The sequence below is a fragment of the Stigmatopora nigra genome, chromosome 6, assembly GCF_051989575.1.
Source record: "Stigmatopora nigra isolate UIUO_SnigA chromosome 6, RoL_Snig_1.1, whole genome shotgun sequence".
Lineage (NCBI taxonomy): Eukaryota > Metazoa > Chordata > Actinopteri > Syngnathiformes > Syngnathidae > Stigmatopora > Stigmatopora nigra.
In genome coordinates, this window is record NC_135513.1 from 9,029,262 (window position 1) to 9,053,583 (window position 24,322).

Sequence of the window (24,322 nt, forward strand, 5' to 3'; positions counted from 1 at the left end):
GGCAACCTAAAAAAGGTGCTTGAGTGTATTTTGCTCTGAACTTTAAACTGAGTTGTGTTGATTTTCACAGTTTTTAATGACTGGAATGCTGTCCACAAATATTACCTTTAAACATTTCTAGGTCTAACGTGATGCCAGTGCTTTGCAGTTTTTTTTCTGTTGACTGCAGATGTCTTTTAAATTGCACGTATGACGCCAGACGGGCAACTATGGTTGCTGGGGAACACTAAACAGCAACTGCTGGCTCTCTCTTTTCAAATTCATGCAAAAGGGAAAAACACAAATTTAGTCCTGAGCATCCTATCAATCCTTTCATTCTTGGTAGTGTTATTCTCCACTGATAACATGGATAACCCAGCTGACTTCAAGTAGGAGGTGAGATATCCACGCTAGAGTGTGAAATATTTATTTTGAGTGGCTCTTTATGGAGGGCGGGCCACTGGTTAGCGCGTCGGCCTTACAGTTCTAAAGTCAAGGGTTCGAACCCTGTGGGTCCTCACTGTGTTGTTTGCATATTCTCCCGGGACTTACAGGGGTTTTCACTGGGTACTCCGTTTTCCTGCCACATCCCAAAAAACATGCATGGTAGGCTCTTTGAATTCACTAATTGCTCCCAGGTATGAGTGTGAGTGTGAATGGTTGTCTCCTTGTGCCCTGCGATTGGCTTGCCACCAAGTCTGGTGCCTGTAGTTAGCAGGGATAGGCTACAGTGCCCCCATGACCCTTGTGAGGATAAGCGGTTCAGAACATGAATCAATGAAAGAATCTCCATGGAATTCACATGTCCCTAGTTATGTCAGTAACTCTATCTCCCCCCCCCCTCCCATTAACATTAATTATTTTAAATTTCATCTCTGCATCTCATCTCATCTCTTGATGGAGATTCGGCGCACCTTCAAAGTGCACAGCTGGGACCATAAAAACATTCAAGGACCAATGGGGGGAATAACCGCTTATCACTTACTAAATCTTTTGTTTCAATTGCTTTACACGTAACCCACCCTATCCAATCTTACTGACATCTACATTTGTGTTCTCTTCTCTTTCCTCTATCACAATGGAAGTTTCATATTTCTCCTTTCAGACTTTCAGCTTTTCTTACTGTTAAAAAAAAATAAAAAAAGAAACTTTTACTTACTGGTGTCCTTGGTTTGATGTTAAAATCTATGCTTTTGTGGAGGTGGGGCATGTGTAGTGCTGAGAACTTGACAAAAGCCTTTCTTTGTTCCGTTGGGATATTGCGTGTCTCTTGTGTATGATTGATTGTCTCAATGAACTTTGAGTTGTCCTTGAGATTGAAATCTTCCAATAATGTTTAAAACTATTATGATTAATCTTCAAAAGATGGTATACTTTATAAAATAAATAAATGGAATTTTTGTTATGGGGAAAACCAAGTCTAGTGTAATGAGTTTTTTTGTAAGAGTTAAAAATATACACTGGCAAGAGAACTTGAATGAAACGTACAATAAGCACAGCTTTATGGCAAGATAGTCTGAAAACAGCTCATGGTGAGAGGTACCTTAACGTACAGTGCTCGTAAAGCACCGCAAGGGCGTTGCATGGATCCACCCAAACAACTGATGGAATTAAGGAGACAAAAACTGAAAGCACAACATGAACAATACAGTTTTGCCAGTAATGTCCAGGTTGGAAATTGTGTGCCTGTTATGTGTAGTTGGGGTTTGGGATTGGATGTGTGTGTGTGCGTTCCCCTCGTGTGTGCTGTCCGTGTGATTATTGTATGCGTTTCGCATATTGTCCCTCATAGTTTCCCTTCCTTTGCGTGATCAGGTGTGTGTATTTTGCATCCAACCCCTGTCTATCCATTTAAACCCCGTGTGTTTTTAGTCTGTTCTTGTCCAATCATCTGCTTTGCTTGCGTCATGCTAAGTTGCCATGTCATGTTTCAGGTTTCTCATTTCCCCATGCCTTCCACATCAGGTTTGAGGTTGTTATTTATTTCGAAGTCCTTGTTATTTTCTTGAATCACCTCCTGCCTCAGTCATTAAAGTTTTTGTTAGAGCACTCCAGGCACTCGTCCGTTGATTGCTTCCCTGCATTTGGGTACTACTCTACGTTCCACGCCGAATAAGACGCAGCAGTGCCTAAATATACTGCTCTTAATTCATTATTTCTGAAAGTATTTGTGTATATTAATTTCAAAAAACAAATCCCCCAATTTGAATCTGGTATGCATGATCTGTTTGGACTGCTGAGACCGCTATTTCTAAAATGATTGTGTATTTAGTTGAATAAAGAGGTTAAAAAAGTGAAACCTTTATCATTAAAATATGTCAAAACTTTGGCTGCTTTAAGTGAAAATCTGACCTGAAAGTATGCAGGGCATGTGTATTCTCATTGGCCCGGCATGTGGCATTAGAAAAGGTGAGGTCAGCAAACTTACAGCTTGGCAGTGGGAATGAGATCGTGATTGATGCGAGGACAGAAAAGGGTCGAGCCTTTCCCTTTCAATCATGGGGTTAGACTATAAATGTGATGCTGGATATTGTACACATAAAAGAAACACCTTTTTCCAAAGTGAGTGTAGCTTTTCCTGAAATCTCCCTTAACTTGTCTGTCAGTCTCATCTACAGTTTACAGTGATCGAATGGAACAGATAAAATTCACTTCTCACACTGGTCAACCTTTCTTTGCTGTCTGATCATCCTTCCATCATATTTTATTTCCAAAATGTTGTTGCAACTTCAGCTGTCATTACTGCACCTCAATAGTCAAACTGTACAAGCTTTTGAACCTTTTGAAAAGTTAATTCAAGGACATTTTCATCTCATTTTTTCAAAACAGAGATCATTTATTTTTTATTTTGCAATACCTCAAAATAGAAATATGAGATGACTAAATTATCAATTAAGTCCAGAATGTTTCATTTTGATACCACATGTTTCAGCAAAATAAATATATTAAAATTGCACCCAATGGATTTCAAATTCAATTATTATATTTAATATTGTTTGTGTAAATAAGGACACTTTTCAGTTTTTGTGTTTAGGGTTCTTACTACATTTCAGGATATTGAAAATGCCTTTTAGAGTTAAACTTTGAAGAAGATATACGCCATTTTTTTATTAGAATCTGGAAGAGATACAGCAGAGGTGATGAGGCCATATAAATGGTGTGACACCACTTAAGAAAACTCACGGGTGAGGGTGCTTGCTCAATTTAGACACATTTTTTATTCGTGGTCTGACAGCACACTCAGGGAATATGACTTTGATTGAACAACTCAATTTATAGGAAGGTCTTTATATAAGAATACAATAGAGAAAAATAATTATTTTAAATGTCTTTTTTAAAATCATCTCTGCCTTTGAATATCAACTTCTCTAATTATGTCCTCTGGATTGCATATTTGGTACCTTCACCACTCATATTTTGTGTCATATACGTAGAAAAAAAAAAGAAGTACTATTTTCAAAAGTACCGCCAAATTGATTTGGTAAAGAAAGTAAAAAAAAGAGTAAGAGACAGAGTGACTGACGGACAGAATGATTGCTCTCACATCCCTGTCCATTTACTTATCGATCTATTTTTCATTTGACATTTAATCATAAGGGCATTTATACCCTTAGATTCATAATAAGTTCAAAAGGATCAGATATGTCCCTGTAAACAATAAAAAAGTGTTTGCTGATTTTTAAATCCTTTGTTTGGGCATACCTATCTTCTTTGGCTCATCACTCTGTAACCTTGAGATAAAAAAAATTAATAACACTCAAAGCTGCTGATGTGTAATTAATCACAGGTGGAGATGCATACAAAAATACACTATTAAGCATGTATGAGTAGGTGTCCATGTGCTTACATAAAGTACACGAGCATAAAATCCCAGTGAAATTTATTTTGCAAGAACAGTTGATGAGAGGCCACTCTAGCGCATCTAAGACATTGTATAATGAAATGTTTATTTATGAATGAAAGGCAGCAATACATAATGACAAGAAAACACAGTCTACTTTGCAAGGTATATCCTACAAGCCTTTTTCTATGGAGGCAATAATTCAATGGCAATATCAAACCAAAGAGCAAATCAGACTGTGCTCTTGTAGAACACCAACATTGTGATGATATGAATAAATACTGGAATTACAGGGTAATCCATTTACTGTAAGACCGGCTTGGTGATTAGGAAGACTGGTCTTCCGTTACTGTGTCTTTGCTCAAACAATGTATTTAAAAGGTTATATATTTTTAAGCAGATTTATATCTTTACAAATGGCACAACATAAAATTGGCTGCTAAACATTCACCCACTGTGGGGGTCTTCCAAATATAATACATTTTTAAATGCAACAAATCCAATGAATTAAATAAAATGTACAATAAAAAGATGCTTTGATTCACACACGAAGGAAACACGCAGAATCTATGCTGTACTCCAATAAAAATCCTTAACCAGAGTTTCCGAGAACATACTTAACATTAGGAAAGTTATAGGCAATCATCCAATTGAGGTCACACCACATATGGAAGAGACACTCAATTCATAAACACTTTTCTACAGTTTCAGTGTTGGCGTGATGTTGGTCTGTGAAATATCATAGAAATCAACACTTGCTAAATTCAGCCACTGCTGGGGCTCTACTGCTGTTTATTAAAGTTAAAGGCTTGTTGCCAAAATCAGTTCAAAGACATATTGTCAGAGTGACAACATCTTTCTCCACCCCTCTCTGTTATTGACTGAATAAATATCAGTCTGAGAACATGAGAAAGACTGAGCAAGAGTGATTGAAGCATTTTTTTTCTATTACATTTGTTGACATTGTCTTTCTTCAGTAGTTGGGCAATTTGCATATTTATTTAGTTAGACTTGAATACATATCTTCTTTAGTCTGTCACAGTAAGTGAAAGAAAATTCTTGATCAGATGTTTCATCTTGGTTTTCACCCTTCTTGTTTGTTTATCATTCCTGTTTCCACTTAGTGGCCATTTAAACAGGCATGTTATTATAAATAAGACATCATTTAAATCCTGATTTTATATATTTACATATTATTGATGTTTTTCATCTTTTTATTCCATATAGTGTTACTATGATATGGAATGAAATATATTTTTATGTTCTTCGTAGTGCAGACATATTAAAAATGTTAATTTAGCATATGCTTGAGTTGGTATTGATGGTTTTCAACATAGAAAAATTGAGAAAGTGACTACTTGTGAACCTGACAACTTTATTTATGAAATACATTTGGAAAAATAACTGTAAGCCGACCAAATGAAAACTAAAACAGCCTAACATGAAACCAATACAGTGGGATCAAGAGCCAAAGATTCCCTCTGGACAGTGAAATACAAAAAAAAAAGGCAGGGGCAGTAGGGCTAAATTCCCCCTAAACTCTAACTGAGCCAAAGACAAGCTACAAAGGATCCAGTGGGATCCAGCAAATGCCAAAGCAGAATAAAATAAGATATAAAACCATGCTATGAAGCAGCCACCTCTCTGTTGAACATGAGAGCCCATAGTAGTCATAGGTTGCCCGATAGCTGTTTTGTCCTGCTGTTCGCAGTAACATTTTGGTGGCAGGGGACCTCAGATTCAATGGCCAATGTGGACAATGGTTTGATCTCCTCTCCTTCTTATTTTTCTCTCTTTGTTTGGTCCTGGCTCTTTTTGACTCTCTTTCCTCAGAGTGACCCTCTTCATATTCAATCAGGAGAGCACCCAGAGGATCAATTTTTTATAGAGGAGGACACCAGTCTTTAATAGACTAGAAATCTTCAGTAAATCCAAGTTTGAAAATGAAGCCATCAAATTCAATCTGTTAGTGGCAAATACATTACTGAGTTAAGTAAAATGAATCAATCGCTTGTTTGTGTGTGTTTGTGTATTTCTTTTTATTTCATTTTCCCCATGTTTCTGCCAATTTGATTTATACTACCTGCTCTTATGTGTAATGTGGGTAACAATTAAATAATTATACTATATATTTAATTTTCTCATCTCATTTTCTGAATTGCTTTATCCTTACCAGTGTCACAGGGGGTGCTGGAGCCTATCCCAACTGACCACGTGCCAAAGGCGGGGGATACCCTAAATCGGTGGCCAGCCGATCGCAGGGCACAAGGAAATGGACAACCATGCAGGAATTTATGCTGGAAAATTTTGAATTCTTAAATTAAAAAAAGGATTAAATGAGAAAAAATAACTTGAAAATAGTGGATCTAAGCAGCTGCCCATCAACAATATCTCAAAACAGTTTCTACCATAATGTAAATGGATGTCTTTGAGTCCAAGTGCTGTAACACTTGTACGTGTTCGTGTATACAGACATCGCCTCACACGTGCGCACACAAACACGTGTGACGTTTTTGCTAATGAATAAGGATTCGCCGTATTTAGAGTTGGTCGTTAATCACTGGCAGTGCTGGCAGCTAACAGATAAGCAGATTGATCCAAGGCCACAATGGGAGCATAGCCTGGCACTGGCCATTCATCACATGCATGCCCCCCAACACCCACACAAACATGGTGTACTTTCATACACAAGACTAAACGCTGGCTAAAGTGTTTGAGCTCATGACATGCCATTCATTCGCTCATCTTCTAAGAGAATTACTTCAGTACTTACACAAGGAAGGAAGAGTCTGCTAGTTGGTCACTGCAACATACACTTGAACTGAGATAAAAGTCCATGTTTTGGTCATCCATGAATCCCATTGGGAAGACCAAGACCTAGGGACTGTAAGGAGAATAGCCCAGTGGATAGACGGCTGTTGAGGGAGAAGACAAGATGACAGGATGACAAAACAGAGTTAAGGACACGCTCTAGTAAAGTGTGACAGCTTGGCAGCCCCACGAGGGACCGTGAGCTCGGAAAGCAAGATAGCCAGTACATATATGAGAGGAGGGAATCTGGTCAAACATCTGTGATTTCTTGTCTTTTTATGGCTTCCATCACAATGGCATTGATGGTGAGAGACATTGACAGAGAGAAAGGTACACGGTATTTCTGAAGCCTCCTAAAACGAATACTACCAATGCATCAAAGCCAATAGCATCACATTGTTGCGTTCTGCTATAAACATGCTTTTGAGTTTGAAGATAGAAAGACATTTGGTCTAGGTCACATGTGTCAAAGTGGCGGCCCGGGGGCCAAATCTGCCCCGCCACATCATTTTGTGTGGCCCGAGAAAGTAAATCATGAATGCTGACTTTCTGTTTCAGGGATCAAATTAATATGAAGATTATAGATGTATATTATATTTCCTGATCGACCCCCTTTTAAATCAAAAATAGTATTTTTTAATATTTTTTTCTGTGTTTTTAGGTCAACATCATTTTGTAAAATCTAAAAATATAAAATACAAATATTTTCTGTTGTCCACTTAAATATGGAACACAATGATTAATAGATTTTCCTTTACTAAGATAGAAAAAACCTCAAATAAACATTGTTTTAGATCTATAAAAAAATGAATAGTTAAGGCTTTTCATACAGTTCTTTTAATCCATTTATTAAAAACTAATCTAAATATTGTATCTAAAAATGGTCCGAAAAATATGTGGTAATAGAGTAGTTCCTAGGAGAAACAATTGAACAGAACTGACATATCTTTCAAAGGCTCTGGTATTTAGATTTGATTTCACCATACCTTTCATTACACTCAATAACAATCAGTGAAGAATGTTTTCTTTATATTTGTTTTTTTTTCAGGTCTGATCTTATGAAAGTCACGTATAAGTTCCTCTTTGTTCACACTTTCACTGCTTTTTTTCCCTCTTCCAATTTTCTTTCATTATTCTCCAATTGTACATGTACCTGCACACTACAAAAGATAATATTAAATATAAAAATTGTAGCATTGTTCTATAAGATTGGCTAACCAGAAAAACTGCGTTATTCATTATTGCCTTTAATTAATTCCACTCCAACTATGTTCCACAACGTAGACATATGTAGTAAATCTATGTAATAATTCAGTCAGAAACAATTTGTTCGTGGCATACCCGTTTCTCTTAATGAAAGTCTCCCCCATGAACAATAGATTGTTATAAATCAAATATCTGCAATTAGCTGGAAACCATTTCAGGCTCTACCCCTCCAACTATCTATAGTTAGGTGGGCAGGCTCCAGCACCCTTGTGAAGCTTGTGAGGATAAAAGCAACGAAACATATAAAAACATAATAAAAATATGACATAATTATACAACACATATGACCTTTTATGCAAAGATGATGAAATATATGAAATATTCAATAGTTGTAATTAGAATAGCATAATAAAATCCTAATGTTTCAACTTGGAAAATATCTGATGAATGGAAAATAAACAGGAAATGGATTTGAGAAAGAAGGAGAAGGTTGTGTCTAGAACACATTAGATGCACCCACACATACATATATATCAGTCAGTTATGATTTACTGTTTGGGGTTGGCATCTCTGTGACTTCCAGAGAAGAAAGGAAATGAAAGAGGATGATACATAATATAAACACAAAACTAAATGCAAGGCATTCAACAATAATATAGAGACATTGAAGTCTGTTTTTCACACAGTTGATAGCCGTGATTTAATCTCTCAAACTCAGGCTGTGTTTTACAAGGTAAGAAGACACTGCACTGGAGATGCTAGACTATTACATACTTCATTTTTTTCTACAAACAATGTTCCTTTAGTTTCCTGCTTAATATTCCTTTATTTTCTGAACCACTTATCCTGACAAAGGGTACGGGGGGTGCTGGTGCCTATCCCAGATGAGACAGAGGACACCCTGAATTGGTGGCCAGGCAATTGCTAGGGACGAGAAGATAGACAATAGCAAAAACTAGACTTTGACTCGTGAAACCTAAAATAATGCAAAATAGATCTGGAGTGGATCTCAGCCACTGTCCTAGGTCGACACTTAATCTGAATCAGCCGACAAATTTATTTTTAAATCCTTTATTCCATGCAATCTTCACATTACATAGATAACTCAACAATCTTAATTAATCTTGTGCTGTAATTAATCGGCATGAATAATGCCACATTTAAATTCAAATAGTCCACTACAAAATGATCTTTGATATTCAAATCTTTGCTCATGTAAAAGGCAGTTGAAGAAACTGTCTTGATCCCTCTTTTATAATTAGTTGGACTCTTCCACAAGCTCATGACTCTATGAGAGTCTCTGTCCTTGTGCAGCCTTTTGCATTGACATAGCAATCTTCCTCTGAATTCTGCCACGATAGGTCGTAACATCAGCATTCTGCTGCTGTCTCTGCTTAGAATACTGCAATTTCCAACATTGCTCTTCACATTTCTGTTCATTGACAGCACTTAGAGGCTTTACTTTCTAATTGTTTATCTTTCCTCACCTTCTTAGCCCCCACCATTTCCTTCTTTTTTTATTATTTATTATTTGTAATCGTCATCCATCCTTCTGTCTTCACTAGTACTGGATTTCTGTAGGCTATACAGACCTTTTCACAGCAGCAGCAAATGCACAGTTTGCCTAGAAATCAATTCTATGTTACAGTAAATGGGAGAAGCTGTTCCCGACACCATTAAGTGTTAGTGGCCACTTTGGGTGGAGCGCCAAAGGGTGTGTGAATTGTGGAGTGTTCTTTTTTACGCTGCATAGAAAGTTGTTCTATTTTAGGATATAGAACAGTACATTATCATGAAAATATGGAAAGAAAAAAAGATGATTATAATATTTGCAGCACCGGCCTTTAAAGGGTTTTCCAGAAGTCATAGATGGACAGTCTTTCCCTTGTGGTAGGATCCCTGGACACCTGGATAAAACCCATAAGAGCAGAGCGAGTCAAACAAACTTCATATAGTAAAGTCCACACCTCCATTTTTTTTAAATAGCAGACTCTTCAATGAATCACTGAGATATTTTTTTTCTACTACACAGTGCCAGGCAGTACATCTGTGATTTTGTAATGCTGTAGGTCCAGTCTTACATTATGTTGGGAGGCCTTGTAGAGACAGGATCGTTCCATTAACAAAAGCAGTGGAGCACAGCCACTGCTGACTCATCACTGCTATCCCATTCTAGGTGGGGATAGAAAGTAATGTCGCAAGGTTAAAGGAGAAGACAATAAGAAATGTGTAAAACACGCTTGGTGGAAAGAATTGAAAAGATGTGGGAATGAAATAAATCAACAAAATCACTTCATATGTTTTTATTAAAAATTGATTTGTTTCCGTATATATTGTACAAAAGAGGCGTGAGAGCAATAATTTACCATTTATGGTTGGTTTAATGTTTTTGCTTCATTTACTATAATGATTAATGCTCATCATTCTGCAGGTATACAATATATGCTACTGTAATTACCAGGATGCCATGAGAATTGTGTTTGTGTTTTTTCAATCTAATAAAATTGCATAGAACAATTGGTCAAAGCACGAAGGTGTTTTTCCTCTAGATTCTAATAATGATTTAGTAGATTAAGTCTGGGGGAAAAGTATTCTTCGGTGTTTGTCCATCGACGTTAAAACAGTTAAATAAATTATTCTTCTACTATTCTCACCTTTTTGTATACATGTACTCTTCCTAATTTTCTTAAATGTTCTTTTTTTTAATTGCTGTGTAATTCTGTTACACACTCACATTTACACCACTGAGTGCGAATTAATTCAACCCTACTGGTGCCATATTCGGGCAAATGAAGCACTACGCTGTGGGTGACTTTAATTAATTATTATTATTTTTTACAGGTTAAATTCCATAATTCTTTTGTGAACCACGTATCCTCATAAAGGTTGCGAGGGGCACTGGATCCTATCATATCTGTCTTCAAGCGTTAGGCAATGGACACCCTGAATTGGTGGCCAGCCAATTGCAGAACATTAGGAGACTGACAACCATTCATGCTCACACTCACACCTAGAGGCAATTTAGAGTGTTCAACCATCTTACAATACATGTTTTGGGGATGTGAGAGGAGACCAGAGAACCTGGAGAAAACCCAAGTCCGGGAGAACATGCAAACTCCACACAGTAAGGGCCTATCTTGGATTGAACCCTCGACCCCAGAACTGTGAGGCCGACATGCTAACCACTTGTATAATGCAGCGAGTGAGCGTTGCTGTATTGTCCATGTTTGGATCTACATATACATGTGAGCCGTCCTTCTCTCATCTAAAACACATCAAGACCAATCTAAGATCACGTTTAACTGATGAAAGTCTCAAAGCCTGCATGAACCTCAACTTCACCGCGTTTCAGACAGATTACAAAGAAATCTATAAAATGATGCATTCCCAGAAGTCTCATTGATGGTGAGAAATGTTGTTTTCCCTTCTTGGCTTCAATAAAAAAAACTTAATTCAAAACAATACATTAGTACACTCTAAAATTGTTTGGTCTTTTGGTTTTTAAAAATAATTTCAAATACATTTTTAAGCAGCCTTATAATAATCCAAGGTTCCTCTCATGAAAACTGTTTTAATGGGATCTTTCCCGAATGGACCCGTGAAATATTTCTGTGGCAGATCTATGGAAGTCTGTCCAAAATTCGGTATGTCCATGTTATACTTTTCTGGTTTGTCATTGCAAAAGCAAAAAGAAAGTGATTATCATGAAATATGACTGCAAGCAGCGATACAACCGTGAGCAGCGAGGCGGGAGATGGCCGAATTAAACAAGTGCCTCTGGGACATGGTCCTCAGCTCAGACAAGGACGATGACCCAGATAACAACGTCAAAAATGACTTGTTGGGAGAAGGATGATGCCTTGGAGTAGGCCAAACATTAAAATTTTAATTACCGATTTTAATTAATTTCAGCAAGACAAGTTTTTTTCTGTTTTTGCTGATTTCAGTCAGCCGCGTGTTACATCTTACTAGCACTTTGATAACAGCACACTTCTTTTCACTTGTACCATAACTTTCTTGGGTAAAAATGATGAAAAGAATAAAGCTACATTAAGCACATTAAAAAAAAAAAAACTCAAGGGACATGTTAGAACTCCGTGACGAACAAGGGTCGAAGGCGCACGAATCACGAATTCACTGCCGAAGCGACTCCGCCATGGTTCCGTAAATAGATAAAAAAAGTGCTTGGAAAGGGGGCTTTTGATCGGACGGTCGCGCTCATTCGATGCTGTCGGTTGCTATTCAACTCGCACTCACATATGCTTACAGTGTGCTAATCTTTGCGACTTTTGTATTTCGTAACATTGAATTTCTTTCTTATATAGAAACAAAAAAATCATATCGAGGCCTTGTGTAATGTGAATATTTAATGTGTAGGGACATTGGTAAGTAGAGGTAGCACTGTACTATATTAAAAATGTAGACACTTTTGTTTGTTTTTGGGGTGTTTTCCTGCTACTTCCTCTGTTTTTGTTGAACATCTGTTGAGTTGAAAGTATCCGGTCAAGTAAAGCCGGTTGGAAAGAGAGTATACTAGAAATCCTTCAGACACTTGTAGTCCCAACACATTATTTAGGGCTTTGCTACACAGTGTTGTCCGAAGAAAACAATTCTCTCCAAAACGAGGTGGCACACCTTTCGTTGTGGAATACACCGCCGAGCTATCGCTGAATCTTCACCAACAAAAAAATAGAAACAGCTGCACAAATTATACATGCAGAAGACAATAGTTACATAAGAGTGATGATTTTGAAAAGACTAATAAACCATAGGCATTGGTGATGAGCCGTTTCAAGACGCTATAAATGAAAATGAAGAGTTGTCTGGAAATACTCACAGCTACAATCTACATACTACCAATACCTACCACACAATTTCAGTGAAATATTCCAAAATGTGACCCGAACTGCTATTGGGAAATATGAAATGGAATATAATCTGTGAGTTGAGCTCAATAAATTCTCTCTGTAATTCTTGGTCCAAATATAGGAACACTGATTTAAAGGCTGGTCCCAATTGACTGTAACTGGGTGGAATTAAACCCACAGAAAGAACAATCAAATGACTAAATTAAGGTTGCAGTTACATGTATGGATTGTGTATTGTATAGTTTGATGGTTTATTTAAAAGTGACATACCATAGTGTTGGTACTTTGAAATTATTCAAGTCAATCGTTTATTTTGAATTCAACAAAATTAGCCCTCATTGAAACCCAAATACTAATATTGCTAAATTCAATGTCAAAATAATCTTTTCTGTAGAAAATAAATGGGTCTGCCTCTAGTTCTTCAAATGTAAAAGCTCAGCTTCTTTTTGATAACAGCTTTGTTCTTCAGCTTGCCTCCATTTTTCACTTTGTTGCCGCCTGTTTATTTCTCACGGCCCTTTATGTTCTCTCAGAGGAAGAGAATTGCACTCATATGGACAAAAGATGAAACATATAACGATTGAGGCAGAGAGCAAGAAAGAGAGTGTGTGTAAAACAGAAAGAAGACTGGAAATAAAGGCAAAACGGTTTTTGAATTTGTGAATGAATGAATGCAACAATGTCAATAAATATATGAATGAAGTGTTAGAAAAGCCTTGAAGAAGAGATGTTAAAAGCTGAGTAAATATAGAACAACCAGCTACTTCACCACTTCTCTTTTATATGCTCCTTTCCCTCCCTCTTGCCTTATTCTGACCAGAAGAGTAATGGCTTTGGCGCGATGACTTGACTGATTAATGCACTCAAAGAGAGGTGGGGCACAACAAACAGATGAGAGGGTCTATGTATGCGCACACGCATCTGTGTATATATTTAAGAAACCTCAGTCTGGCCACTCGGCCAATGCATCAAGTAATTTGATTCTGTCCAGGACATATATTTCTCCTCATCAACAAAAGTGCTGTTCTGTTCCAGATTTTAGTAATCAGGCTAACACGTAATGTTTCAGGGATGAAACAGAAGTGACATTTCTTAGACAGAATGGATGGAAAGCCCTTCTCATGGTGACAAACTGTTAAAAAGAAACACATCAGACAAAGCTTAGAAAAGAGTATAAGAGAAACTGGAATTGTGTCACTTTGCAGTTGGCATTTTAAGTTGTAAGATCTTTAGAGGTGATCGAGGGCAATTAACTCCATATCATTGGGTGACTCTCCACTCCATCTCATCTCTTTGCTCTAATGGGTTTCCCTTATCTTTCCACTCCGCCTGATCTTAATGATATTCTAATGGTGCACAATACAGTGGATGAAAACACCCTATCATGTTGATTGGTTTGGTCCAAGGCAACAAAGCGCTGCGCCATAAGTTTACTTATTCAACCTAATATAACCAGTGAAACTTCTTGAATCAGATTAAGATTCAAAACACATCTTTGTAGTTATATTTATATATTTATTTCCCCAAAGTAACTGTGAGGGCGATGCACCAACAACTCAGTCAACCAATATATTTGTGAAATTCCCTTTAACACAGCTCCATCAAGTTAATGATTAACACAACTCCTAACCACAACTACTATTATTACTACTACTACAGCTCTATCTAGAGGATGTATAACACAACTGCTAACCACAACTAATATTACAAATACTAGAGCTTCATCTAGTTGATGTATAACACAACCCTCTACAATTACTACTATGACTACTACTACATCTCCATCTAGGGGAAGCATAACACAACCACCTACTATTACAACTACAACTACAAATATAGCTCCATGTGGTGAATGTACTACCCAATCCATTAATACTACTGCACCTCCATCGAGTGGATGTATATAACACAATACCCTACTTCTACTACTACAACTACTACAATGACGATGGCAACAGGGACTACTACTACTACTACCCAGTAGTCATATATAAGACTGAGAAATTTTAAGCTATTCATTGAAGGTGTGCCTGATACTCCAGTGTGCCTTATAGTGCGGAAAATACGGTGAATATGCACAACTGAACAGAGCTGAATGGTGCTGTCTGTAGTTAAAACAAAGTAATTAAAGATTAATTACATTCTTGAAATGTTGGAACTACAGTGGGCTGTGGTAATTTTCTCTTCCACTTTACAACTAATGTTGTCAGTGTGCCATTGATTTTTTAGAGGGAAAAATGCAACTGATTGCGCAGTTGGTTGAGAAAATATTAAGCAGTTAAAACCTCAACATAACAAGATTATTTATATAATTAATGCGATATCCCACCACCCTTCTGAGGATAAGCAGTCCTCCAAAAAATGAATGAATGATAGTAGGAACTGTATAGAGAATATTTTGTCTTTCATGTCTTAACTCCAACCTAATCTCCTGCTCACTCTCATCATCCGGGGTATATACTTCACCACAAACTGTTTACCGGTTGAAGTTTATCCATCAATGATTGAATCTATTTTATCACCAATCTATTAAATGTATGGTATATTCTGTACCTGTACAGTTATTGTCAAAATACTTTCATGGGTTCTTGAACCACTTGGTGGCACTGTGGCACTGGGATCTAGTAATGGTCAAATTCCCCTTTCTGTCATCTTTTCCAAAGATGTACACACTTTGGGCGAAGGTAGGTGTCAAGGAGACAAACGGAGGGTGGGTGAAGTGAAATTTGGGTGGGCCGAGCAAGAGGATGAACTGAGAAAGTTTGAAATGGGAAATGTTTTGACAGATGAGACAAACAGTAATAATTATAAAGGTATATGTATTTTAACTGGGAAATCTATATACCAAATATTGTCATTCCACAACACTGTACTATATACTTGTATAAAGTAGAATTGACTTAACTTGGTTGACTCCTAACCTTGAAAGTAAGATAAAGACTGCATTATGGAGATGTATTTCCACAGCTGACACTCCAATAGCTTTCTGGTGACAGCTTGACTGAATTCAGACCCATGGGAGTAGCGTACCATTGATTGTCGTGTTGATGTTGTGGCAGAAAGCGGGAGACAGATGAAAAAACTTTCATGCACATACATAATACAATTTGGAAAATAAACACAAGCCCACAGAGGTTTTCTTTTTACAAATACAACATTCTATATGTATATACTGTTTGCAAGACACACGGTCAGACACAAGTAAAATAACATGTATAAGTAGAGAAACATAGATAACATGTGAAGTGCATTAATAAGAAGTTTGCTAGGTTCATGTTATAAAAAAATTGTTAAGTTGTATTATATATATATATATATATATATATATATATATATATATATATATATATATATATATATATATATATATATATATATATATATATATATATATATATATATATATATATATATATATATATATATATATATATATATATATATATATATATATATATATATATATATATATATATATATATATATATATATATATATATATATATATATATATATTTTTTTTTTTTACCTTGAACAGGGTTTAAAGAGCATGTGAATGGTTAGAGAACAAAGCTTGGTAGATTAAGAATCTGACAAAAACAAATCCACCAATGGTGAAGCATTAATACACTATCAGTGATTACTGTCTTTGTGGTATGACTATTTACATGTGTGATGATCCTACTGTGTCCCAAAGCAAACAAAACTGAAGCCGCATGACTGGACAACACATACAAACATGAAGCTGAACCTAATGGTAGAATGACATGACATGAAGGATGGTAGCAAACTCAATTGGACATTGTGATTTTTATGGAGCATGTCTTCTTTTGTATACATTTTTTTGACCTGAATAAAAATATATCTTATTTTATAGCGGCAGCCACGTTTACATCTTGGCGAAGGCTAAAGCTGAAAAACACCAACAGAAGCAGAATAAATTCCTAGTTTATCAGTACCCACCAATTCTGGTAAAATTCTTCCAATCACCGATGAGTTTACTTTGTGTATAGAACCTACCTTTTCTGTTTTTTTTCTATCTCTGATGTAAACATGTTTTTTTTGTAGTGTCAAAATACTTTTTCTTAAATGTAAAGCAGTCTGGGTTGTGCCCTGTGATTGGGTGGAACCCAATTCAGGGTCTCCTGATAGGATGAAACGTATGGAAGATGAATGAATGTAAAGTTGTTTTGTGCTTCAAGGCCATCGTAAAATTCATCCATGAAGGACACAAAAGCATAATGTGATAAAAAAATCACAAAATAAAATATTAACAATTATTCTGTTCAACGTTGCTCTTACTTTGATCACTGGTGAGTTAAGATTTGAAATAAAATACTAAACCATCATTTTCAATCAACTATACCTGTATATTCGTTGTCATGCAATGTAAGTACAACATTTCAATTTATTACATCAGCATTAACTGGAGCCTTAGAGAAAAAGAAGATATGCTTTCAACTTTTCTTGCCCAATCATGCGCAAATTTGATGAACTTCACAAGCAAACACGGACTAAGTGGCATCACAAGGTTTCAAAAGCTGTCGTCTTTTGGTTTGAGGGAAGATTTGATTTGAAAAGAGAGGAGAGAGGTGGATGACAGGAGGAGAGACGAGAAGGATAAGAGGAACAGACTGATTTGTGAAACCCTACAGCAACCCTCTAGCAAAAATCCATAACAGTGTCACTGTATGCTGGCTGTCATATTGCAGCAGTCAGTCACTCATTCACACATACAAACACACACATGGACACACAAAAACTGCAATTTAAGCAATAAGTACACCCCAATGTGCACTTGAAGACCACAAATCACACATGCATATCTTATATAAGGAAATAAAAACTTGTGTTCTTTCTGTATCATAAACAAATCATTAAATTAGAGCTATTATCCCACCAAACTTGTTTTTTTTCCTGGTACATTTATGTTTCCAACATCCTTTGAATAAATAGCCCCCTTTTTGGCGAAGCTAAAGACAACAATTTGAGGGGGGACACCTGTCAGGCTCTCCTATCTACAATTTTCAAATGAAGATTATATGAAGATTTAGTTACTATGACAACTAGGGGTTATGTTATTGGTGGAATAATGCAGTGTTGCCAAAATAGCGGCTGGAAATTTTCTTTCGGCAAATCCATTCTAATTTCACACTTTGATTGTATTATTACATTTGAAGTCAGCTGCTCATCAACAAACAACAACTGAGCAATTTTCACATAGCTTTCCAATAAAAAAAGGTATTTTGGGGAAAAAGGGCACAACAAAATGTGTACTTTTTTTTTTAAATTTCAACCGTCATTGGTCGGCGCTGAGTACAGAGAACCCGCTATTTGTACATGAAACTCCACTGTAAATTATACATATCATACCACATTTTACAAAGTACAATGTGCTACATCATTATTACTCTGAATTTAAAAGAAAACTATATAAACTAAGTGGTTTAGCTCAAGTAGTAAATATCCACTAACCACTTAAATTTGCATGCATGTGTTTGTCAGTTTTGTCTGTTTCTTTCCCTGCCACGTTGTGGCTAAGGCCCCCAAAACACCGCAGGACATGCCTCCAGCAAAATCAAGGCCTCACAGTGGCACCCACAGCAGTTGTCCACACTCATCACCATGGTGACCACTTGGGATATAGATGCCCATAACTTAATAGACTGTCACTGCACCTGTCTGGAGCATGGCACTGAAATTCCTTTCGCCGTGTTTTTTTTCCCCAGACTGTGTGTGTACGTGCGCATGTGTGTATAAGTGTAGTTTGTAACAAAATCATGCAAGAATTGTATTGTATACAAATTAGAAACTATAGTAGAAAACTCAGAATATGAATAGCTTTTAAATTACTCTTCAAAAGAGGATGTGGAGTGATTAAAGGAATGAGAAGATGTGAAGCATGTCGGCTCAAGGAGATGTTAAGATAAGAAACTGATGTAACACAAGCCAATTTGATCAAATGCGTGAAAAGCCTACTTGCTTAGTATTTGCAGTCAGCCCTTGTTAAACGAATAGTTTGGGGAACAAAAAAATATTCTACATTTAGTTACTTTAATTATTATTGTTCTTCCGTTGATAGGAGTCAAAGTAATACGACAAAAATGCACAAAAAATAAAATAAACAAAGAGTCCGTCATATAAAGTATGTACTTTGGCTGAAAGACTTAGTGGGTTCAAATAAATATTTCTATTCCAATGATGTGAATCTGATCCAGGCATACATACTCACATCTGTACACATTCTTCCATTAAGGCAGAAGAAAAATTAAACAACTGCTGCCGAACTAAATTTCTGCAAATCAATATATTCATACATGAGAAACACATAAACGACAAACACATAATTGAGCCTGACAGTGTAGACTGTCGAGGTTCACTCAACTATGATTGTGAGTGGTGATGGTCATTTAGTTTTCTGTGTCCCCTATTGCTGACTGGCGACCGGTGTAGTTTGTAGTTTGCCTTTCGCTCGAAGTCAGCTGGAATAATCTCCAACAATCCCCACAACCCTAAATTATCATCCATTTCTAATGCACTTTAACTCATTAGTGTCATGGGTTAGCAACAACCTCTCAGATGACATTATAAAGGCTACTTTGGTTAGTGGTCAATTGTGGTGTTAAGTGAAATACAAATTGTGGTTTGGCAGTCACAAATTGAGCTATAAGTGGAAGTAACACACATTGAAACGTGTAAATAAAGTAACACAAATACGGATGAATAGAGATAGTTGGTTAAGAGGTCTATATTACACTTGCGAGCTGGCGTCTGTGTTTCATCCTCAAGATTGAGTCCTCTACCAAAGGCCTGGGAGTTCGGGTGATTACTTACTAGCTGTTCATAGAGCAACACTCATCTTGAACAAGACTGCAGATACTATTACTTGGATCTACAGGAGCCACTCTCCTAGTGTGGGGCTTGTTCTATCTATTGCACCCACTACAATTGGAATCACACCAGCCTTTACCTTCTACATAAACTCCAGCTGCCATTTCAGTCCTTGGTATCAGATGGCATCAGATAGTATTGCCACATCTATTACAGTCCCTTTCTACTATTGTTTCTCCTGAACCAAGTTCTATGGTTAGCGAGGAGCTGCTTGTCAATCTGTATGCTGAATTCCAAAAGAATTTGACCTTGTTCTCAACCACCCTCTGTGCAGTGTAGCCCCTTGGGATCTGGGCACTTCTGTTTTACAGATGTTCCTGTATACTATACCAGCCACTTGGTTGTGCTTATCCATGTACACTGATCCAGAAAGCATCTTACAATAGTACAATGTGCTGGACCGTTGCCAGAACAAATTTCTACTCTCTGCACTTCGGTTCTGATCTGTCACGGTATATCTTGGCCTCTACGGCCCTTAAAATTAGGGCCTGTTCTTCTGCTCTCATAATTTGTATTGCTGTGTTGTCTGTCAGTGCAGTGCGTTCCAGGTGGCATCTCTTAAATTCAAGCCTCGTTGTCTTATATTTAGTTTGGGACAAGAATTTTGTAAAGTAATTATGTCAGAACAAAAGAATATTATAAAACCAAGAGTATTCCTTAGGATCAACTAAGATGGACAAAATATAAAGATGATAGAATTAGAATTAGGTGAGAAAGTCAAATGTGTTCTTGAATACTGACAGCATTAAATGTTGCAAGAAAGGTACAGACCACCGGACCAAACCCAACCTAAAATTAGACCAGAGACGAAATAGAAAAAATAACAGCAAAAAATTCAAAACTGAATGTAGGACATGGCTCTGTACAATGTTTCCATTTAACTCAGTGTGATATTGTATTCCCATCTTTTTGTTTTAATACCAAGCTTTATGTTGTATATGTATTATTTGATCCATAGGTTTCTCATCCCAAGTTGTCCTCCTTTCAATTCCCCTGGCATACCTCCAATGATGCATTCGTTTACCTTTCTTTTCTCCACCACATGCACTATCATTTTCCTATCTCTCTCCCTAGGCTGCTTGAAACTTTGTGTGCATTCTAGTGGTGGAATATTGCATTTTTAATTTTGCTGACAGCAGACAAAATAGGTGCTGCTATGTGTTTTCCCCCCTCAACATATGTGCTTCATTCTCACATAGGCTGGCCTGCTTGGCACGGATTTAATACGACAGTGCAAGCACAACCCTTTCCCCTTTTTGTTTTTCTCCTTTGTGCTTGCCCTCTATCATATTTTTTTTCTTTTAAGGGCACATGAGGAGGTATGAAATTAATGTTGGGGATAAAATAAAAGGTTGCTGTGGAAGTACCACAAAGAAGTGTGATGTTGCTGGTGATGCTGTTGGCAATTCACAAGAAGAGCAAGACCTTAACAACAACATGATTGGAGTTTGGAGACTTGTTTTGGGGGTTCTGTTTGCAAAGAGCAGCAGCTCCTGCACTATACAACAGGGAAATAACTTTTGTTTGGCATTCAACTTTCAGCTTTGAACCTTTTCTCAATGTGCTTCCTCACTGTCTATCTTTCTGACTGTCTGCCAAAAGCTATTGTCTATGCACACTGTGAAGCTCATCAATGTCTGATTCTTGTCTTAACACACACTCATGTATCCATACACTTCTTGGATTATGACCATTAAAAGACTCACAGTTTTTTTTTTCAAGTCATACGAAATTCAGCCGAATAAACGTGCAAGCATGTACACATAATACAGATTATTTGTTGGGGTACTTCTTAACATAGGAAGGGAGATCAATTATCCTGAAACATTTGAGTATATTTTTCCTTGATCGGGATGGCAAGTTTCTAAGTTTGAAAGAGTACATAACAATAAACACCGTGAGTTACACACTATTTCAAAATACTTTTTTTTACATGTACAAACAACAGGGCAGACTAAATGATCCATAAACAATGATTTATGAGATGTGGTGAATGTCAAGAGTAAAATATTCAACAGTCATTCCCTATTCAAGGCAGGAATCGAGGTCCACGGGTCTTCCAGCGTGGCTGGTTACACACACTCGGATGCACTCTATCACCCGGGAGATCGAAGCGTGCATGTTAGTTTGTCAAACACTGACTGGAGAAAAAGCTGCTATATAACTAGCATCATCACTTTTTACGCTACTGTAATCACTTTTGTTAGGTTGCTTGGAGGTCATTCAATGTTTTGAGATAAAATAACAATACAATAGATATATAAAAAAGATAGTACACCATGCATTCAAACACACATTCTGTATGAGAGACAGATAAAAAAATTCAGTGCTGTTCATATGCATATGAAAACCGCACATGCTCAGTGAATTCATCTGATAAAATTAAAGTGAAGGCTGGTAACCATCTTTTTAAAGGGTATTAAGTATTGAAAACTCAAGTTTCCTCTTTGGGATTAGAGACCTTCAACTACACAGACTTGTATAATGCTCATCTGCCAGGTCTGATTTTCACCAGAACTTCACTGTGTGGACATGATGAACAGCTCTCATTCACCCAGTTTGGACACACTTTTACCAGGGAAAGATGAATCTTTTAAACAGTATTTCAACCCAAATGCCAAATTTAAAGTGTTCCTCAATCAACCAGAAAAGTGAAATTTTAAACCATATAGTTGTAATACGTGGGAGCATAATATGGCAGCTAACAAGGTCATTAATTTTCTGAACCGCTTTATCCTTACAAGGGTCACGGGGGGTGCTTGAGCCTATCACAGCGGACTTCTGGAACGACATGGGGGACACCCTGAATTGGTGGCCAGCCAATCGGCGGGCACAAGGAGATGGACAACCATTCACGCTCGAACTCATAGTCTGCGCAGGTTTTCTCCAGGTAGTCTGGTTTTCATCCCACATTCCAAAAATACATTAATGGTAGGTTGATTGAACACTATTGCCCCTAGGTATGAGTGTGAATGTGAATGTTTATCTGTCTCTTTGTGCCCTGCCATCAGCCGGCCACCAATTCAGAGTTACCCTTTATTTGGACAAAAATAAGTTGAGATGGTCTCCAGCAATTGCCCACGACCCTTGTTACGATAAAGCTCATTCAGAAAATGAATGAATGATGTCAAAAATAAATTATCAGTATAATTAGTAATTGATTTTATGATCCCCGAATCCCCACAAGGGCTGCGGGGTGTTGGAGACCCCAATATTTAATACGAACACACACCTCTGGGGAATTTGTAGTGTCCAATGAGCCTACCAGGATTTTGGGGTGTGTGAGGAAACCAGAGTACCCTAAGAAAACCTACATAGGCCCACGGTAAGCATGAAAACTCTTTACAGGAAGCCAGGAGTCCAAGATTGAACACTTATGTCAGAACGGTGTGAATTATTCTGGCAACGTGTCACCCAGTAGCAATATAATTTCTAGAAACCACTCAGTCACTGTAAAGTGCAGGAAAACATGATTTTCTTCAAATGAAAATATTTTTCATAAATCGTAAATGGCAGAGATCATCTGTGCTGTGTGTCAAATTACATGTTTTTCTCAAACCTTTCGATACCAATGGTATGTGGCACCTTTGTATGCTGTCATAGTAAGTGGTGCTGCATGAAATTTTCCAATTTTTCGTAATTTGCCCAAAGGTTATTGCTAACATAGCGAAATACTATATATTTTTGTCCATCTACTTTTGGGAAATGTACTGGCAAAACACCTAACTTGTCTTTCTTTAAAATATATGGTAAAATTTCTTCCCACGCATACATAGCACATGACAATTCAGAGCTTTCAGCAAGTACACTAACATTGTGTTCTCTTAAATAGGCCTAATTAGACAAATCAATGAATGAATGACCATGAGATAATCATTGTTTAACCTCTTTTTGAGACGTTCATGTTTAGACGTATGAATAAATATTACATCAAATGTGTGTCTTGGCCCAATAAATTTGGGGAAGTACTTAAGCCATACTTAAAGCTTAAAGGCTGGAATGGATTTGCCCAGCTTCTTAACAGATATTTGCCCTTGCATTTGTTCATTACCTCAAGCTTAGAGTGAGGATGGAGGGCTCAAATGTAAGTCGCTGACCTGTACAAATACTTTTCTCATATCTCAGGTGCTGTGGGCAAGGAGAGAGCTGTCAGAGCTGCTAAAGGGATGACAAGAAAATACTATTGTGATAGTGGTTAGAGTTCATTGTGCCTTCAACCACATCATTAAGTTTGTTTTCAAGGTCTGTCTTTCACAGTAATATTTTAAGCATGCACATTAAGAAATGAAATTATATCACAATTGTATCACAATACCAAGTTCTTAATAATCTTGTATCCTCATATGGAGCCACCAGCACAAAATGATACGTGTTTGTTTGTTTTTTGGCCTAGAAGAAATGAATACAATGTTATTCATTTGTAACACAGTAGAGGCATGCTAAAACTGATCAACCATGTTTTTAAAAAAAATCATCTTGCCACTGTAGCCTGGCCTCAAACCAAAGCAATATTCCACTGAATGCTAGTATAAAACTATACAAAAATAGAAATACCTAAACCTCAAATTTGAAAAAAAATATCAATATGACTTATTTTGCTTACAAATGTAATGTCTCTCATCAGGGGCATATTGTTTATTCGCATATTGATCACTAATCTCTTTGGTGGTGGTGGGGGTAGGTGGCAGGGATAAATAATAGGAGGGGGGGATACATCCAGAGGTTG